This window comes from Pristiophorus japonicus, chromosome 20 (assembly GCF_044704955.1).
Source record: "Pristiophorus japonicus isolate sPriJap1 chromosome 20, sPriJap1.hap1, whole genome shotgun sequence".
NCBI lineage: Eukaryota > Metazoa > Chordata > Chondrichthyes > Pristiophoridae > Pristiophorus > Pristiophorus japonicus.
In genome coordinates this window covers 18,216,166-18,237,643 of record NC_091996.1, presented here as the reverse complement: position 1 = coordinate 18,237,643, position 21,478 = coordinate 18,216,166, and the positions used below count along the sequence as shown (strand labels likewise).

Sequence of the window (21,478 nt, the reverse complement as noted above, 5' to 3'; positions counted from 1 at the left end):
GGTGGGGGTGAGATACTAAACGCGATTGCATGAGAGAGAGGAATGAACAAAGTTGTAATTACACGATTGCTGAAGCATGCTGGTTTAACGGCCACCCCTGCTGATGTTCATTTCTCTTACAGAGCCCGGTTTTAACTCCTTTAAGCCAGTATTAGCAGTCTTGGATGATCTCAATGCACATTATGCTGAAATACAAATTTCTACCCCCTCCACTGCAGATTTACTCCAAAATCTATCAGGCATTGGGGTTGCCACCAAATTTAGTTGTTAGCAGAGCTTCTTCCTGTTTTGAGGTCAAGATACTGACTTGGGCATGTCAGTGATGTGACCTTGCTGATGTTCAAAATCTGGACTGTTCATAAAATGACCGTTAAATTAGCCATCGGCCAGTGAAAATCCTGTTTTTGAAACATTTTCCCCACCTCTGAATAGGTGATGGAATTGGGAAAAAAGTATTGAAGTTTATCTCTTCTGGGTGAAAAATAGGAAATATGAGAGGTTAAATTAGATGAGGGATGAGAAGTAATGCAATGTTTTTTTAAAAGCAAGAATGGGAACGAAAATAGGGATTACAAGGCAAAGATAATTTGTGTTTAAAATGTTTCATTTAAAATTATGCTTTGAGTTAATACTATAATGGGCACTGATGACATTAGATCAGTCTTATTAGTTTAATATTGGCTCTTATTTCAACCATGGAAAATAGCCATTTATCTGACACATTAGACGATTTAGAAAGTCTAGAATAAATGATAATCATAATTTGCAACAGTTTGATTTGAAGAGAACTGTTATTGATGATGAAACCAAACATTTCAAACCATGCAAGTGCTGATGCAGATCTATGGTCCAGGATGAAATTAGTGCTAAATCGTAGCCTGAGGCGCACAATGTGCTCTTCAAATGTTGAGCAACCTCTGCTGTTCCTGCTGGCAAAATGCTCAAAGTAGTTTTTGCTGCTTAATACTGTAGCTACAGTTTTTTACACTTTATCTAGGCTGACAATTCAGTGAAGCACTGAGACATTGCTGCATTGTCAGCGAATGCTATCTTTTGGATGACATGTTAGTACGAGGCCCAAACATTCCTGGTGATTTCCATAACACTGTTTGAAAAAGAGTAGGGAGTTCTCCTGGTCACCTGGCCAATCTTGCTCCCTCGAATACCATCAAAAATTGATCTCCTTTACAGTTTGTAGGAGCTTACTATATGGAAATTGACTGCTGATTTTGGCTACATAACTGACTGCACTTCACAAGTAATCATTAGCCATAATCATTGGTTATGAGGCAAGCACTGGAGGCATCCTGCGGATGTGATTAGCTGCTTTGTAAATATAATTTCTATCCAGTCAAATTTGATCTTGTTGTGTGAGCTTCTGATAAAAGAAACTTTCAGAAATCCATTGTCCCTTTCATTCCTTTATTGAGTTTGATTTTTCCACTTTTTGTGACTTGGGTCGCCCTGTGCCACACACGAACCATCAGCCAAAAGAGCTGAGGCAGGGGACCTTTTCCCAGGCCCATCAGTATTCTGAAATCACCACTAGGGCGTGGGGAGAAATGACTTGAGTAAAGTCTACCCTTTTCTGTGCAGACAAGTCCAGCCGTTTGCGACTTAGTGTATGAAAGATCATTGGCATATATCAATGTCCTGTCGCTGAAAGGCATAGCGTGTTGGAGCTCCAACATGCTGCACTGTCTTGCTTTCTTCATGGAATCATAGATTCTATTGGACAGCTCTACCAAAGAGCTGGCACAGGCATGATGGGCCGAATTGCCTCCCTCTGCGCTGTATCATTCTGTGATCCTATGCTGTCTTCATTGCTACTTTAAAAATAAAAGCTTTTTGTAAGTGTTCTCGCGCTTTTAATGCCATTTTCATGCACTGGCATTTCATTTTGTTGTCACACACTCTTCAGCACGTCGGAAGCTGATGCCACTGGCATGAGTTTTGTGCAGCTGGTCTTTTTGGCTGCCATCCTTTGCGATTCCTTGTGAGTTTACTTTTGAGCTGCAGCCAACTGCATGGCATCCGTGTGTAGGGACCGGTTGTCACTAGCCTGGGTCTTCATGCAATGTAAAAGTAACCTCAGCTCGCACCTGGAACTTCAGTCAAATTCCTCACACTATCATAGTAAGGAAGGCAAGGTTGATCAGATTTGATGGTTCATTTTGCATGTTTCTCTGAGAAGACCACATCCTAACAGAGTGTTACTGTGCTATTGACACATTGTCCTATTGCAAACTGAAAATCATCTTAATCATTCCTGTGTAGACTGATTATTCCTAGTGCTAATTTGTTCTTTAATTCATCATTCTATCTGCAAAATTGGTGATGAATCCTATTTCCCTCTCTGACCCCTCATGTATATGTAACACAATTCTCCTTTCTCTGTTTCGTGACTTGCATGTTAATAAAGATGTAATAGCGCATTTGGAAAGCAGTGACAGGATCGGTCCAAGTCAGCATGGATTTATGAAAGGGAAATCATGCTTGACAAATCTTCTAGAATTTTTTGAGGATGTAACTAGTAGAGTGGTTAAGGGAGAATCAGTGGATGTGGTGTACTTGGTCTTTCAAAAGGCTTTTGCCAAGGACCCACACAAGAGATTAGTGTGCAAAATTAAGGCACATGGTATTGGGGGTAATGTATTGACGTGGATAGAGAACTGGCTGGCAGCAAAGAGTGGGAATAAATGGGTCCTTTTCAGAATGGCAGGCAGTGACTAGTGGGGTACCGCAAGGTTCAGTGCTGGGACCCCGGCTATTTACAATATATATTAATGATTTAGACAAAGGAATTGAATGTAATATCTCCAGGTTTGCAGATGACACTAAACTGGATGGCAGTGTGAGCTGTGTAGATGATGCAAAGAGGTTGCAGGGTGACTTGAGCAGGTTCGGTGAGTGGGCAAATGCATGGCAGATGCAATATAATGTGATTAAATGTGAGGTTATCCACTTTGGTGGCAAAAACAGGAAGGCAGATTATTATCTGAATGGTGACAGATTAGTAAAAGGGAAGGTGCAATGAGACCTGGGTGTCATGGTACATCAGTCATTGAAAGTAGGCAGTAAAGAAAGCAAATGGTATGTTGGCCTTCATAGCGAGAGGATTTGAAAGTAGGAGCAGGGAGGTCTTACTGCAGTTGTACACGGCCTTGGTGAGACCACACCTTGAGTATTGTGTGCAGTTTTGGCCTCCTAATCTGAGGAAGGACATTCTTGCTATTGAGGGAGTGCTACGAAGGTTCATCAGACTGATTCCTGGGATGGCAGGACTGACATAGGAAGAAAGACTGGATCGACTAGGCTTATACTCACTGGAATTTAGAGGAATGAGAGGGGATCTCATAGAAGCATATAAAATTCTGACGGGATTGGACAGGTTAGATGCACGAAGAATGTTCCTGATGTTGGGGAAGTCCAGAACCAGGATAAGGATAAGGGGTTAAGCCATTTAGGACCGAGATGAGGAGAAACTTCTTCACTGAGAATTGTGAACCTGTGGAATTCTCTACCATGGAAAGTTGTTGAGGCCAGTCCGTTAGATATATTCAAAAGGGAGTTAGGGCTAAAGGGATCGGGGTATGGAGAGAAAGCAGGAATGGGGTACTGAAGTTGCATGATCAGCCATGATATTGAATGGTGGTACCGGCTCGAAGGGCTGAATGGCCTACTCCACCTATTTTCTATGTTTCTATGTAGTTACAAATGTGTAGTAAATGAGCTATAATCTCCCATTGAGCAAAGAACTGTGCTGTACAACCATCTAGTCTTTTGTCAATTTCTTGACAGCAAATGACATCAATTTTGTCTAATCCAATATAAATAATAATGACAGAATAAATGTTAACTAGTCTACCGTTATCCATAAATGTAGGCTAATTTGTGGGAAAAGAATTAAATGAGTTTGGTTTGACATTATCTTTAAAGGGCACAGTATTTTGATCCCTTGATAACATCTTAGTTGCCACTTAGCCATTATGAATTTTGGTAAATTATTTCAAGAAAATTCCTTTTTATCGTATAAACTAGTACTTGTGTGCTTCCATTATAGATGTATAAAGTATTTGTGTTAACATCAGTGACACTTTTGTTTCAAAGATTTCAGTAATTTGCATTAGTGCACTAGCTATTCCAGTTAATAGGGAAGCAAGTGATCACACATCAAATTCTTCGGAAGGTGAAAAAAGGAGTAGTTCCACGATGGCGCTTAATGGTGTAGCATTAAGCTGCTGCCCAGGATGTTCTGGATTCAATTCCTAGCCTATGCTGAATTGATATCAGTTGTGGTCTCACAATTTACCTCTGAGGCCATAGTTGTCATTCCTGGTTGCTTTCCAGTGACCCCTGTTGGAGAAAGCACGAGCAGATGTCTGGTGAGATTCATAATTAGCCCAAACTCGGGGGAACATATTTCAAGTTAAAGAGTAAGAGTCCTCCACTTCCTTTGAATTTTGAAAGCTGATTATGAAACAACAACGAAAAAGTGTGAGAAGCTGGAAAAATGGGGGAAGAATGATTGAGGAAGATGGTTGATTAATATCAGTCACTGAGAAAATTGCTTACTTCACTGAAGTGAGTTTCATTTTGGGGCTGAGGGAGAAGTGAAAAGTAACACAAGCTTGAGTTGAATCCCTGCCAGCCAACAATGAAGTAGTATTAATCAAGGACGTGGAGAATTTATTGGTCCAATTTGTCCCAACCTCGTGACTGGAGGATGGCAATGTAATGGTTCGTGACCCCACGAATGTGATTCAGTGAAATAAACTCCATGTTGATTTAACACATTCTCATGTGTGGGAAGAATTGGATGTGATAATTCTTGCCTTCTACGTTCCATGCTAAAATGACCTCTGATAGCCATTTAAGAGTGACTTCACAAATCTTTGCCAGATTCTATGGATGAGCTTAATTGAGACTCTAGTCTTTTTGTTTTGGGTTTTACCTGATGAACCTGAATGATAGTAACTGCTCTTTGTTTTTACATGATGCTTTCAAGGATCATCATTAAATTGTCTAAATGAGTATCTGAGGAAATGAATCCACAATTAGTAGGGGAGGGTAGATGCTGTTTCAAGATGATTTAGGGGGGTTTAGTATGCTCTGACCAGAGAAATTAAATGGAGGAAATAGTGGATGTGTTTACAGAGCATTGTTTTGTCATTCAAATTACTTGGATGAAGTAGATTGTATTTAGCAGTCACCATATCTTCAATTCAGTTTTTATAATCTGAGTAAATCCGAAGTTATCTTTATTTTGGTATAGAAATCCTGCAGTCCTAATTGGACAAATTCTTCATCATTATCATCATAGGCAGTCCGTCGGAGTCAAGGATGACTTGCTTCCACTCTAAAGGTGAGCTCTCCGGTGACTGAGTCCAATGCAGGACTTGCAGTCTCTGTCACAGGTGGGGTAGACTGTGGTTGAAGGAAAGGGTGGATGGGAAGCCAGGGTCGACGCACGCTCCTTCCGCTGCCTGCGCTTGTCCTCGGCGATGGGACTCGGTGCTCAGCGTCTTCCCGGATGCTCTTCCTCCATTTTGGGTGGTCATGGGCCTGGGATTCCAGGAAATGTTGCACTTTATCAAGGAGGCTTTGAGGGTGTCCTTGAAGCGTCTCCTCTATCCACCTGGGGCTCTCTTGCCATGTCGAAGCTCCGCGTAGAGCGCTTCAAGGAGATTAAAGATCTGCGTATGTGTATCTCACTTTTACCACAGAAAAATGTTCCCAGGAGCATAATTGGACAATAATACTGAGCCATTGAGACAAGTGGCCAAACATTTGGTCCAAAAGGTAGGTTTTAAGCAGCATCTTAAAGAAAGAACTGAGAGAGAGCTATATCGTCAACATTCCAGATTTAAAAAAAAAGCACTATCTATAGATTTATACCAGTGAATTATCACTGATCAGAGGTTGAGAGCATAATATAAAGAGGTCTGTGAAAACCTGACTTGACCACACAGCAGAGGATGTGAACTCTGAAGCACGATCTGTTTCTGGGCAATGATGTCATCTCCCCGATGGTTTACCCAGTAAAGCAGAATAAAACCACAACTGCAGCACATTTCATTCTCCACCAAGGCCGGAACTTTTCCGTTCCCTGGAGCTCAGCTGGTGGCTGATGGGAGTATAATGTGCTTTAGATTTTAAAAATTATACCACAAAAGGATTACATGCGGTAGTTGGATTTACTTTAGAAAGACAACATTTATGTATCTGGTATTTTCCAATGTTGATCTTGTGGTTTTCATGTTAGTAAGGTTAGTTAACTGGACAGTCACTTAAATGTTAAGATAAATTACTGACATTTTTAGACTATTTAATTGAGGATTTAATCATTTGTAATGAAGCCATGAGTGAGCTTTAATCAGCAGCACAGAGCCTTTGCACTGTGTTCAAATTCATCTTGTAAGTTAACAATTGAATGAAAAAAAAACTTTAAAAAAAATTGTTTTAATAGTGCACTTTCTATCTTTGTGGATTGGTTCCAATGCAGCTGAAAGTGGATATAAAATGTTTATACTGTAAACCATCTCTTTAAAAACAAAGAATTGCAATAATTGGGATATCAATCCATGTTCAGAAAATATGAAGAATATGTGGTTTCACAAGATAACATAGAAAATAGGTGCAGGAGTAGGCCATTCGGCCCTTCGAGCCTGCACCACCATTCAATAAGATCATGGCTGATCATTCCCTCAGTACCCCTTTCCTGCTTTCTCGCCATACCCCTTGATCTCTTTAGCTGTAAGGGCCATATCTAACTCCCTCTTGAATATATCCAATGAACTGGCATCAACAACTCTCTGCAGTAGGAAATTCCACAGGTTAACAACTCTCTGAGTGAAGAAGTTTCTCCTCATCTCAGTCCTAAATGGCCTACCCCTTATCCTAAGACTATGTCCCCTGGTTCGGGACTTCACCAACATCGGGAACATTCTTCCTGCATCTAACCTGGCCAGTCCTGTCAGAATCTTATACGTTTCTTTGAGAACCCCTCTCATCCTTCTCAACTCTAGCGAATAAAGGCCCAGTTGATCCAGTCTCTTATATGTCACTCCAGCCATCCCTGGAATCAGTCTGGTGAACCTTCGCTGCACTCCCTCAATAGCAAGAAGGTCCTTCCTCAGATTGGGAGACCAAAACTGAACATAATATTCCAGGTGAGACCTCACCAAGGTCCTGTACAACTGCAGTAAGACCTCCCTGCTCCTATACTCAAATCCCCTAGCTATGAAGGTCAACATACCATTTGCCGCCTTCACAGCCTGCTGTACCTGCATGCCAACTTTCAGTGACTGATGAACCATGAACCCAGGTCTCGTTGCACCTCCCCTTTCCCTAATCTTCCACCATTCAGATAATCTGCCTTCGTGTTTTTGCCTCCAAAATGGATAACCTCACATTTATCCACATTATACTGCATCTGCCATGCATTTGCCCACTCACCTAACCTGTCCAGTTCACCCTGCAGCCTCTTAGCATCCTCCTCACAGCTCACACCGCCACCCAGTTTAGTGTCATCTGCAAACTTGGAGATATTACACTCAATTCCTTCACCTAAATCGTTAATGTATATTGTAAAGAGCTGGGGTCCCAGCACTGAGCCCTGCGGCACTCCACTAGTCACTGCCTGCCATTCTGAAAAGGACCCATTTATCCCGACTCTCTGCTTCCTGTCTGCCAACCAGTTCACTCTGTTGAATTCTAAATTTCTCCCAGTTCTCAGGTTTGTTGCTTTTTCTGGCCAATTTGTATGCCTCTTCCTTGGTTTTAACACTATCCTTCATTTCCCTTGTTAGCCACGGTTGAGCCACCTTCCCCGTTTTATTTTTACTCCAGACTGATGTACAATTGCTGAAGTTCATCCATGTGATCTTTAAATGTTTGCCATTGCTTATCCACCGTCAACCCTTTAAGTGTCTTTTGCCAGTCTATTCTAGCCAATTCACGCCTCATACCGTCGAAGTTACCTTTCCTTAAGTTCAGGACCCTAGTTTCCGAATTAACTGTCACACTCCATCTTAATAAAGAATTCTACTGTATTATGGTTCTCTTCCCCAAGGAGCCTCGCACAACAAGATTGCTAATTAGTCCCTTCTCATTACACATTACACATCACAGTCTTGGATGGCCAGCTCTCTAGTTGATTCCTCGACATATTGGTCTGGAAAACCATCCCTAATACACTCCAGGAAATCCTTCTCCACCACATTGCTATCAGTTTGGTTAGCCCAATCAATATGTAGATTAAAGTCGTCCATGATAATTGCTGTACCTTTATTGCACACATCCCTTATTTCTTGTTTGATGCTGTCCCCAACCTCACTACTACTGTTTGGTGGTCTGTACATAACTCCCACTAGCATTTTCTGCCCTTTGGCATTTCGCAGCTCCACTCATACTGATTCCACATCATCCAAGCTAATGTCCCTCCTTACAATTGTATTAATTTCCTCTTTAACCAGCAACGCCACCCCGCCTCCTTTTCCTCTCTGTCTATCCTTCCTGAATGTTGAATACCCCTGGATGTTGAGTTCCCAGCCTTGGTCACCCTGGAGCCATGTCTCCGTGATGCCAATTACATCATATCCGTTAACTGCTATCTGCGCAGTTAATTCGTCCACTTTATTCCGAATACTTCTCGCATTGAGGCACAGAACCTTCAGGCTTGTCTTTTTAACACCCTTTGCCCCTTTAGAATTTTGCTGTAATGTGGCCCTTTTTGTTTTGTGCCTTGGGTTTCTCTGCCCTCCACTTTTACTATTCTCCTTTCTATCTTTTGCTTCTGCCTCCATTTTATTTCCCTCTGTCTCCCTGCATAGGTTCCCATCCCCCTGCCATGTTAGTTTAACTCCTCCCCAACAGCACTCGCAAACACTCCCCCGAGGACATTGGTTCCGGTCCTGCCCAGGTGCAGACTGTCCGGTTTGTACTGGTCCCATCTCCCCCAGAACCAGTTCCAATGTCCCAGGATTTTGAATCCCTCCCTTGTGCATCACTCCTCAAGCCACGTATTTATCTGAGCTATCCTGCGATTCCTACTCTTGACTCGCACATGGCACTTGTAGCAATCCTGAGATTACTACTTTTGATGTCCTACTTTTTAATTTAGCTCCTAGCTCCCTAAATTCGTCTCGTAGGACCTCATCCAATTTTTTACCTATATCCTTGATACCTATATGCACCACGACAACTGGCTGTTCACCCTCCCTTTTCAGAATGTCCTGCACCCGCTCCGAGACATCCTTGACCCTTGCACCAGGGAGGCAACATACCATCCTAGAGTCTCGGTTGCGGCCGCAGAAACGCCTATCTATTCCCCTTACAATCGAATCCCCTATCACTGTTGCTCTCCCACTCTTTTTCCTGCCCTCCTGTGCAGCTCAGCCACCCAAGGTGCCATGAACCTGGCTGCTGCTGCCCTCCCCTGATGAGTCACCCCCCTCAACAGTACCCAAAGCGGTGTATCTGTTTTGCAGGGGGATGACCGCAGGGGACCCCTGCACTACCTTCCTTGCACTGCTCTTCCTGTTGGTCACCCATCTCCTATCTGGCTGTATACCTTTAACCTGCGGTAAGACCAATTCGCTATTCACGTCATTCTCAGCATCGCGGATGCTCCAGAGTGAATCCACCCGCAGCTCCAGTGCCGCAATGCGGTCCGTCAGGAGCTGCAGGCGGATACACTTCCTGCACACTTAGTCGTCAGGGACACCGGAAGCGTCCCTGACTTCCCACATAGAACAGGAGGAGCATCACACGTGTCCGAGCTGTCGTGCCATGATTTAACCCTTCGATAAACTCGATTTTACTTACTGACATAGAAAAGAAAAAGAAAAACTAACCCCTTTGGCTGTGACATCACCTTTCGATTTCTTTCTACTTTTTTGTCTTCTCTCCCTGCTGCAGCTGCACCAGCTGGCCTCTCCGACACATTGGTCCTTTTTATAGGCCTCTCCGATGCACCTCCCGAGCCACTCCGACTCACCACGAACTCCCGAGCTTCTCCGACGTGTTGGGCCTTTTTATAGGCCTCTCCGATGCACCTCCCGAGTCTCTCTGACTCACCACGAACTCCTGAGCCTCTCCGACTCACCACGAACTCAGCAACAATAAACGTAGCACCTTTAACATAGAAAAAGTGTCCCAGATGCTTCACAAAAGTATAATTAGTTGGATGCTGAGTCAAAGGAGAAGATATTAGGAGGGAGAGAGGTGGGTTTTAAAGAGGGTCAAAAGAAGTGAGGGAGGTGGCGAGGCGGAGAGGTTTAGGGAGGAAATTCCAGAGTGTCGGGCTGATACGGCTAAAGGCACGGATGCCAGTGGTGGGGCAAAGGGAGTGGGGAATACACAAGAGACGGGAGTGGGCTGATTCTTGAGTTCTCGCAGGATTATAGTGCTGGCTGAAGTTACAGAAATAGGGCGCAGCCAGGGCCCGAAACATTTTAAACACATTGGTTTATCTCCTTTTACAATGAAAATCATCTCTAAGTGTCCCCTTCACCGAACCCTCCTAGTGAATCTGCATTGTTAAAAATGCTGATTGTTATAGCTGTTCCTAGCTTACAAATAATGGATCATTATGGCTTTGGTGCCAACTGACAGTATATCAGCAGTATAGATTCAGTATAAAAAGATTATTAAAGAGCTGTTCCTGTTTGTGACTCCACTCACCTTTTTAGTTTTGACACCTGCAAAGTATCAGTTACCACTCCAAAGCGATCTTCCTCATGTATTCTCTAATCTGTCAGTCCCTCAATTGAGCCACCTTTATCTCATTATCACTACACCCTGCTGCTGCCAAAAAAATTTCTTCATGGTACGTTGGCTAGCCCTCATGGCATCACCAAGAGAGAATTAATATAAATCTCTCTCTGCTATGTCTTAGTCATTAAATTGTATTCCTATGTACACCTCATTCCCCTGTCGCTCCAACAAGGCAAGCATCCAGTAGCACCACTTTCCAGTCGTGGCACCTGCTGTGCTGTTAGCCATAAACCATTGTTCGAATCAATTTGAGGAGAATGAGTGCTCATTTCTGGTGGGAATTCTACTCCTGCCCTGAAGCTATTGACTGTTCCCTTGACATTGCAAGTTAAAAGCTCACTACCTCAGCCCCTTCCCCCTCCCCATGCCTCCGTCTGATCGGCAGCATATCCAACACCTTAAACATCCACTCCCTCTGTCACCGTGGCTGCGGTGTGTACTACCTACAGGATGCACTGCAGCAACTCACCAAGGATTCAGCAACGCCTCCCTAACCTGCGACCACCACCACCTAGAAAGGACAAGGGCAGCAGGTGCCTGGGAACACCCATTACCTCCAGGTTCCCCTCCAAGTCACATACCATCCCGACTTGGGCATGACTCGGCCTTTTGGCTGGATCAGGGGCATGCCCCGTCCACTCCATGCACCGACCTGGTATTGCAATATTTCCAGGAACGGTGCAACTTCGCCTCTCGGCCTTTTGGCCTAAGATCAAACACATTGGCGCAAAGTGATCTTTGGCGTTAGAGTTGATCTGGAACGAAATTGGATTTTTAAAAAAATGACTCGGCCTTTTGGCTAAGATCAAGTGTAGTATCTGTTCTTATCAGTTTAATATCCCCTATGGGGACCTGATATTAAATTGTTTTTTGGACAGGGAGCTGGATCAGGGGCATGCCCTGTCCACTCCATGCACCGACCTGGTATTGCAGTGTTTCCAGGAACGGTGCAACTTTGCCTCTCGGCCTTTTGGCTAAGATCAAATATATTGGCGCAAAGTGATCTTTGGCGTTTGAGTTGATCTGGAAAGAAATTAGATATATAAAAAAAAAGTTTGTGTTTCTTGGCTAAGATCAAGTGTAGTACCTGTTCTTATCAGTTTAATATCCCCTATGGGGACCAAATATTAAATTGTTTTTTGGAACAGGGAGATGGAACAGGGGCGTGCCCTGTCCACTCCACGCACCGACCTGGTATTGCAGTGTTTCCAGGAACGGTGCAGCTTCCCCTCTCGGCCTTTTGGCTAAGATCAAGTGTAAATAGCACAGTGATCTTTGGCGCTGGAGTTGATCTGACAAGAATGAACCAAAAAAAAAAAGTGTGTTTCTTTATCATCGTGGGGTCAAAACTCTGGAACTCCTACCTAACAGCACTGTGGCGGGGGGGGCGGGGGGGGGGGGGCAGTGGTGGGTGGGGGGGGGTGGGGGGGGGTGGAGGAGGAAAGAGTACAGGTCCCGTCACATTGGTTGCAGCGGTTCAAGAAGGTGGCTTACTTACCACCTTCTCGGACAATCCAGGATGAGGAATAAATACTGGCCTTGCTAGCGACGCCCATATCCTGAGAGTGAATCTTTTAAAAAAGGTTTTGTAATCTAAGTTTTAAATTGCAGTCTGGGTTAAAGTTCTCCAGGATCCAACAGTTTTGATTTAAAATAAATGTTGCTGTGCACGGTGTTCTTTCATACACATAACATTCGTCTAAATCTCATTGCGTATCAATAGCAGGAAGGTACAACCGATAAAAGGTCACAAATGTATACTGGATGTTTTAGACTGTGGGTAGAAGTCATGGGCAGTACAATAATTCACGCACTTATTGATGTCCTTTATTTCATAATTCGTTTTCCGATATCGTAAGTTGGCGGTTACTAAAATGCTGTAAGTATGGCAGCTAGTATGTGAACAAAAGGTTCAGGATCTCTACTAACCTTGCTGCGGTACTAGGAATTTTAATTTAAAAAAATTTTCACCCTCTTCAAAAAATCAAATCAAAACTTTAGACATTCCTTGCTTTTAAGATACTGTTGGTAAGGCTCCTCACTTTGGGCTATAAGGGCCAGTGGTCAACAGTTGATGGATGCAAAGCAAACCTCTTCACTGGTTTCCCCCCAGGCTACTGAAGAATGCTGTCCAGTTGGATAAAGATTAATCGGTATTAAATTGTCGTGACAGTCATCTCTGCGTACCCACTAATATAATATTGAAAAGCTTCCCCCATGTGTAATTGAAAAATCAAAACAGTAAGCATGGATGCAGTGTATACAGGTATGTATGTCTTGATCATTTTAGGTTTTTCTTCAGTCTCCATATCTCTATTTGTAAGATAATAGACAGCAGTATTGCAGATGGAATGTGGATCTGGGTTTGGAATTCGGAAACAGCTGTTCTCATTTTTCCAGTCATCACCGAAAAGCACTTTGTCAATGAACATCTGTTCTAAATAAGATTACATGGAGAATTTGATCTTCTTCACTTAATGGTATATGCAACAGCTTGAAGCTTTGTCTTTATTTACAATGAAACATTGCAGCCATTTTACACAGGAACTGAATAGGATGTGATGTAGACACCATCTGTATAGAACTGAGATGATATAAATGTGGTTAATTGCAAAATCATGTATACATTCCTATTGAATGAATACTTGTCCCAGAACACTGCTTCTTCCTGTATCGTAACTGAAGACAAAGACTAGCTGTGAAAAATTTATTGCTGTGTTTTGCAACCATAATGTACTTCAAAAAATGTTCAGTACAGGTACGACAGAGCATAATAGTACCGCGTTAGTCCTTTATGATCTAGTAGACTCTCCCTGTAATGCTGTCTTTTCAGGCACACTAAGTTCAAGTTAAATCATTCCACTATGCGGAGACACTTAGTCCACATCCTTACAGGAAGAAGGGAAAAAAAGTTATTGCAGTGGTCCAGTACTAATAAATATCTGTATTTTAATAGAGCACTTTTACTTGCTATTTTGAAGCTCAGATAACGTTGCTTCCTAATAACATTCCCCAGCCTTACTTTGTTGGCGACCAAGAAGGAATAGAGCTTCATTTAATATCAGTTCAGTTGACATTTGATAGCCACGATGATTGCAAATGGAGACCCTAAAAGCATAGAGTAACAAGTCTGCTAAGACCCATAGATGAAGGTAAACAGGCTGCAAATGGCCCCCACTGCAAAATGCAGTCATTGGAATTAAATAATTGATGAATTCTAAATTCTATAAAATTAGTTGCCTATCATGTGGTAACCGTAATCATTTGACTGATGTTCTTGTATAAACTTTGCTGCTTATAATTCCCTCCGCTTTAGAGAATCCACACGAGCCACCCTCCATGCAGTGCAACTCTCCTATAATGCATAAAGCAGAATACTGCAGATGCTGGGAATCTGAAAATAATAAAAGAGAAAACTGTAAATACTCAGCAGGTCAGGCAGCATCTGTAGAGAATTGGAACTACTTCGGGACTGAGGAACGGTCTTAGACCTGAAATGTCGACTGACTGCTGTTTCTCCACAGATGTTGCCTGATCTTGAGTATTTCCTCCTGTAATGCACTTTTTAAAATCTACTACAAATCCTGCTTATTGCTTTCTGGATAATTAGAAATACTTGCATGGTTGCTGAACATCTGTGCAACCTTAAGGTAAATACATCTTGGGCCGGATAATCCAAGGATCCTTAAGGAAATGAGGGTGCATTTTGCAGGAAGAATGCCGCAAATCACCAAATACTGGAGAGAAAGGCAGATGTTACTCTAATTTTTTTTTTGCAAAAGTAACCCAAGAAACTACAGACCAGTGAGTTTGCTGTCTATTGTGAATAAAGTTATGGAAACCCTTATTAAAAATAAGCCTCTGGATAGAAATAATCATAAAAGATAGCAAATATGGGTTTGTGAATGGAAGGTCTTGTCAATCTAACTTGGTGGTTTTCTTTGTGTGACAAAGGAGCTCTATAGGGGCAAGGCAGTGAATGTGGTGTACTTGGATTTCAGTAAGGCCTTTGATACCTTTACTCTAGAAAGGCTGATACTGAAAATAAAGAAAATGTGAATCAGTGGAAATATATTACAATGGTTACATAAGTGGTTACCAACAGAACCCAGAGGATGGTGGTAGATCGATTGCCATCAGCATGGGAGAATGTCACCAGTGGGTTCTACGGGGGTCTGTTTTGGGACCGCTTTTCTTTAACAGCTTCATAAATGACCTGGAGCTCGGAGTCACAAGCCCGATGACTAAATTTGCAGATGGTACAAAGCTAATGAAGTTGGCAGACTCCCAACACTGAATGGGGTAAGCTCCAGGAGGATTTGAATATACTTGTGAATTAGCCAGACAAGTAAATTTCAATGCAGAGAAGTGCAAAGTATTTCACATTGGGACACAAAAATCTGGGAAAGGACTATTATTTAAATGGAAAGAAAAAAATGCATGTGGAAAATGAAAGAGATGTGAGCGGCGAAGCTATGAATGAAGCTATGAATTGAGTAACGCAACTCGGGTGGGATGTATTAAATGGTCAATACTGAACTGGAAATGGTAGGCAATCCTGCCACTTTATAATTCATTGTTGCGACCACACTGTACAGATCTGGTCGTCTCCGTACAGAGAGGATACTGCAGCTATTGAAAGGATGTAGGAGAGCAGTCAGAAGGGATTGGATTACAGTGAGTGATTATGTAAATCAGGCATATGCTCACTAGAATAGAGAAAGTTGAGAGGCGATTTGATTGCTGTTTTTAGGATTTAGACTGTGGGCCGAAGCCTGTTTTCTTGCTTAGATTTTTAGTTCTGTAGTCTCTGAGTGGGAAGTACCTAGAACCATGCTAAATATGTTAAACATGTGTATCTGAAGCAAAAAGGAAATGTTCCCAAGTCTGAAAATTGAGTGTTACTGAGAAATGGCCAAAAACAAAGAAAAACATAAAAATGGTTGCTATGGACTTTTCCCTAGCAACGGTGATATATCAGTGCTCCTGCTAAATTTTAAGCATGGATAAATGTAAGAATTGGTAAAAAAAAGAAGCATCACCGACAACATTTGAGGTCTGGACACATCATATGGTGCAGTAAGTTTTGTTATCATACCCGTTGCTAAGAAAGAAATCTACCATAGCAACCATTTATTTCATACACACTGACATTTCAGACTGACACCCGCACTCATTTGTCAACCATATAATTATAATAATACAAGTAATAGTATTGATTTTTTTTTTAAAGATAGTAATACTGAAAAAACAAAATAGATCTGGTTGCTTTGATAAATAGCAGCAATTTTTCAACCATAACTGTTCCAGTACTGAAATGTTAGGTTGTTTCTCTTGCTAGCAAACTTCTTGTAGCGACTGATGAGTGTCTGGAATCTGAGTTGAGGATGTCATCGAAATCATCATTGAGGAAATCAGTCTGAAGATCAACTGCAAGATCTCACATCACATGCCGGGCACATTGTCATACATCACAATGTAACCCCACTTTTAAAAAAGGATGGAGAGAGAAAACAGGGAATTATAGACCGGTCAGCCTGACATCGATAGTGGGCAAAATGATGGAATCAATTATTAAGGATGTCATAACAGCGCATTTGGAAAGTGGTGACATAATGGGTCCAAGTCAGCATGGATTTGTGAGGGGGAAAGCATGCTTGACAAATCTTCTGGAATTTTTTGAGGATGTTTCCAGTAGAATGGATAGGGGAGAACCAGTTGATGATGTGTATTTGGACTTTCAGAAGGCTTTCGACAAGGTCCCACACAAGAGATTAATGTGCAAAGTTAAAGCACATGGGATTGGGGGTAGTGTGCTGACGTGGATTGAGAACTGGTTGTCAGACAGGAAGCAAAGAGTAGAAGTAAATGGGTACTTTTCAGAATGGCAGGCAGTGACTTGTGGGGTACCGCAAGGTTCTGTGCTGGGGCCCCAACTGTTTACATTGTACATTAATGATTTAGACGAGGGGATTAAATGTAGTATCTCCAAATTTGCGGATGACACTAAGTTGGGTGGCAGTGTGAGCTGCGAGGAGAATGCTATGAGGCTGCAGAGTGACTTGGATAGGTTAGGTGAGTGGGCAAATGCATGGCAGATGAAGTATAATGTGGATAAATGTGAGGTTATCCACTTTGGTGGTAAAAACAGAGACACAGACTATTATCTGAATGGTGACAGATTAGGAAAAGGGGAGGTGCAACGAGACCTGGGTGTCATGGTACATCAGTCATTGAAGGTTGGCATGCAGGTACAGCAGGCAGTTAAGAAAGCAAATGGCATGTTGGCCTTCATAGCGAGGGGATTTGAGTACAGGGGCAGGTAAGTGTTACTACAGTTATACAGGGCCTTGGTGATGCCACACCTGGAGTATTGTGTACAGTTTTGGTCTCTTAACTTGAGGAAGGACATTCTTGCTATTGAGGGAGTACAGCGAAGGTTCACCAGACTGATTCCCGGAATGGCGGGACTGACATATCAAGAAAGACTGGATCAACTGAGCTTGTATTCACTGGAGTTCAGAAGAATGAGAGAGGATCTCATAGAAATGTTTAAAATTCTGACGGGACTAGACAGGTTAGATGCAGGAAGAATGTTCCCAATGTTGGGGAAGTCCAGAACCAGGGGTCACAGTCTAAGGATAAGGGGTAAGCCATTTAGGACCGAGATGAGGAGAAACTTCTTCACCCAGAGAGTGGTGAACCTGTGGAATTCTCTACCATAGAAAGTTGTTGAGATCAATTCACTAAATATATTCAAAAAGGAGTTAGATGTCGTCCTTACTACTAGGGGGATCAAGGAGTATGGCGAGAAAGCAGGAAGGGGGTACTGAAGTTGCATGTTCAGCCATGAACTCATTGAATTGTGGTGCAGGCTCGAAGGGCCGAATGGCCTACTCCTGCACCTATTTTCTATGTTTCTATGTATCCATGGTCTTGCTCTTCTGGTAGAGTGGCCGTGTAAGCCTGCCATCTCAATCTCTGTAGAGCTTCACACACTATCTTCTGTTGTAATGGCCGCTTACATCACCTTTGACAAAACCTGCCACAACTCGTTCAGATTCGATGACAATGTCTTGAAGACTGGCATCTGCGAATCTTTTCCTGATGCAAGCTATGAATGCCATTGCATATGAAACTCCCCCATGCGAAGAATAAGTTTCTGTATGAAGAGAGTATTCGTCCAACGAATCTCCTGGGCTTTTGCGTAAATTGCCTGGTCCATTACCACGGCAATCTTATCCAGTTTGAGCTTGTCGGCAATATCAACACTTTGTTGCAAGATCGTGTGCATTGTACTAAGCTCAGTAGGGCTGGCATCGATGACTGGAAGGTAGCCAGTGTTTGATTGGGCGGGATTGAAGTTTTCTGTAGCAGGGTATTGAAACCAGTCCATCCTGGCAAGACATCATTGTTCATCTCTGGCAACTTTCTGAGGAAGTACACACTCCTAGTTGTGTGCTGTATCTTGGATATACATGTGATTTTCAAGCTCTAATCGTATCCCCTCATTGAACGGCAGTGGGCCTTTCCTTTGACTTACGCTATACAAGTCAATGATTGTGGGGATCTTTTTTCATTTTCTTCAAGGTAGGTAGTTCTGATTGTTTCGTTGCAGTTGACATCCCTTTGAATTAGTATGCCATTTGTATTGTGAGTTGTGCCTTTTCCTCGCAATGTCTCCTCTCCGAAATCATTGTTGGAAGCCAGTGTTTGTGTGTACAAAAGCAAAATACTGCGGATGCTGGAATCTGAAATAAAAATAGAAAATGCCAGAAATCTCAGTGGGTCAGGCAGCATCTGTGGAGTGAAGCAGAGTTAATGTTTCGGGTCGATGACCCTTCGTCAGAACTGGCGAATGTTCGAAATGAACAAACTCTTAAGGAGCACTGAAAGGGGGAGGGGAGGAAAGAACCAAAGGTCTGTGACAGGGTGGAAGACAGGTGAGATTTGAGAGACAAAAGGGATGATGGGCTGACTTGAGATAGTAATACTGTAGCAGAAGTTCGAAAAAGATCAGTTTAGATAGTGTGTGAATGGTAGGATAATTATCAGCTGCCATGGGAAATACAGAAAAAATATATCCGAGCAAAATGTGGGCAGAGATTTAGGTCTGAAATTGTTGAACTCTATGTTGAGTCCAGAAGGCTGTAAACGAAAGATGAGGTGCTGTTCCTCGAGCTTGCGTTGTGTTGTGTACGTTGGGCTTGATATTGGGTAGGATATACTGCTCACCTCGTTGAATCTGAAGCTCATCTAGTGTTGTCATGTTCTAGTATTTGAGAATTTGAAGAGCAGTGCCCAAGATCATTCAGAAGGCTGATCAACTGTGCTGAGCCAGTCATGTGACTGACGGACATGGCCAAAGCTTTGGTATGAGCCTGCTCCCTTTCAATCCTAGATTCATGATGTCTTGGCAAACGCAAATAATCTTGTAGCTGCTGATATCTACTGCTACCTGTGAGTTTATCAGAAGCTCAGAGACATGGACGATGTACAGTAGACACCAAGTTGCTAGAGAAATATCACCAACGATGTCTCTGCAAGATCCTACAAATCCCCTGGGAGGACAGGTGCACCAACATTAGCATCCTCATTCAGGCTAACATCCCCAACATTGAAGCACTGACCACTCTCGATCAGCTCCGCTGGGCAGGCCACATAATCCGCATGCCAGACACGAGACTCCCAAAGCAAGTGCTCTACTCAGCTCTTTCACGGCAAACGAGCCAAAGGTGGGCAGCGGAAATGCTACAAGGACACCCTTAAAGCCTCCCTGATGAAGTGCAACATCCCCACCGACACCTGGGAGTCATTGGCCCAAGATCACCCTAAGTGGCGGAAGTGCATCTGAGAGGGCGCTGAGCACCTCGAGTCTCAACGCCGAGAGCATGCAGAAATCAAGCGCAGGCAGCTGGAAGAGCGTGCGGCAAACCAGTCCCACCCACCCCTTCCCTCAATGACTATCTGTCCCACCTGTGTCAGAGTCTGTGGCTCTCGTATTGGACTGTTCAGCCACAAAAGAACTCACTTCAGGAGTGGAAGCAAGTCTTCCTCGATTCCGAGGGACTGCCTATGATGATGATGATCCCGTTGTCCATGCCAGGAAATTAAAAATCTCATCTGATACCAAATTCTTTGCCACATCCAGAGTTAATTTCTTGGCAGTTGATAGTCATCTCATCGGAGGGACGACACCAGACTTCTCTTTCATTAAATGCTTCAGTGCCAGAGCAGCATGGTACAAGGGTCTGCAATCGAGTCTTAAATGCAAACCTCTGACAGGAATTTTGGCTCCAGGATCCATGCTGGTATCAATGGCTGTATCGGTCTCGCATGTGCTTGTTTCTGAAAGCAAATCTCTGACTGCCTCCTCAACTACTTCTGTTGCAAGATCTTCTACAAAAACAAGATATCACTCATTACTGTGATCATCTGACAAATTTCAGGAAAGAAGATTTCTGCATGCTACGTTTAAGATTATACATTTTATAAGAAGCATCATCGATACACTCTTTCTCAAAAATTCATTTCTTCGCCAAACTGTTCAGCTTTGTCTTTCCAAGAACTTCACTGTTCTTTACAATCTTGCCCTCCATCACTATCACAAGTGCCTATCTCCTGTCTGATAGAAGTTGCCTTCTGGAGAGTCTTCCTGCTCCTTTCTGGTCAGAAATCTGGTGTAGCTCTGGTAGCAGCTAAGGATGATACCTTGCTTCAAGGGCAACAAGATCTTGTCCACTGATATGCAACAGGATTGCCTCATCATTGCGGGTTTCTGCTGCAAGGAGCAGCTAACCAGTTTTAGTATCACGTTGTACCAGCCCCCCTCCAGCTCTTTTGGCTGTGTCTCTCCACAATGTTCTTGTCCTTCTCTGGAAGAAGATGGGAAGCCTTCGCAGTTCTTGGGGCCTGTCGTCTTTGAGCAAAGCAGTCGAAGTTTGGTGGCTTCACTCCTCTCCTCTTTCTGTACTGGTTCTGCAATGGCTGCGAAGGAATGATAAAAGGGACATTCTAATCAGCCCCACCGACTGTCCCTAGGTCAAAAAAGCCTTTTTTGCTGTGTTTGTGCATATTATGACCAGAGTGAGAAGTTTAGAGTCAGTCAGTCTACACACAAATAAGTATATGGGGCTGAAGCTGGCCCACGAAATGGAACGTGTCAAACAGCATAACCATTGAACTAAGGAACGAAAGTTCGATATAAACATTTGTAGGTTTGCACAGTTTCATAGGAAATACTGTAAAATCACGTGGATTCACGTTCATAGTTCTGATTTTCCCTTTCTCTTGCTTCTTGGCTCTGTTGATCTTGGATTTATCACTGAAATGCGTGTAACACTGCCAGTGATATCCAGTTGAATGTGGGATTGTTGCGAGTCTTTCTGGTGCAAATAACCAGCTCCAGATCTAAATTTTCGATGGCATTCTCTAATTTTAGCTCCCCTAGTTCTCGTGAAAAATTTTATCCAGCTATAGTCCAAAAAATAAATGATGTTGCCTTTGGCTCCCGCTACTACATGGAAGCAGCGCGCCATTGTTTCGGTGCATGCAGTCACTGACTCTAATCGTTCTAGTACAGAGATCTGGCTGATTTGCGGTACTGACACATACAGCAGTTGGGATTGGTCATTTAAATAACTCGCAATTACGTCACCTGGGTTTGGATGAGATTTCTGCCTATTTTCTAATGTAAGTT

The 21,478-nt window shown here is 43.0% G+C and overlaps 1 protein-coding gene and 2 pseudogenes across 10 annotated transcripts in view; all 3 read left to right on the top strand.

Moving 5' to 3' along the window:
- The window catches only part of rapgef1b (Rap guanine nucleotide exchange factor (GEF) 1b), a 203,660-nt gene that overhangs the window by 110,051 nt on the left and 72,131 nt on the right, over positions 1–21,478 (top strand). The window lies entirely within an intron of this gene.
- On the top strand, positions 11,558–11,737 carry LOC139233272 (U2 spliceosomal RNA; annotated as a pseudogene).
- On the top strand, positions 11,828–12,007 carry LOC139233273 (U2 spliceosomal RNA; annotated as a pseudogene).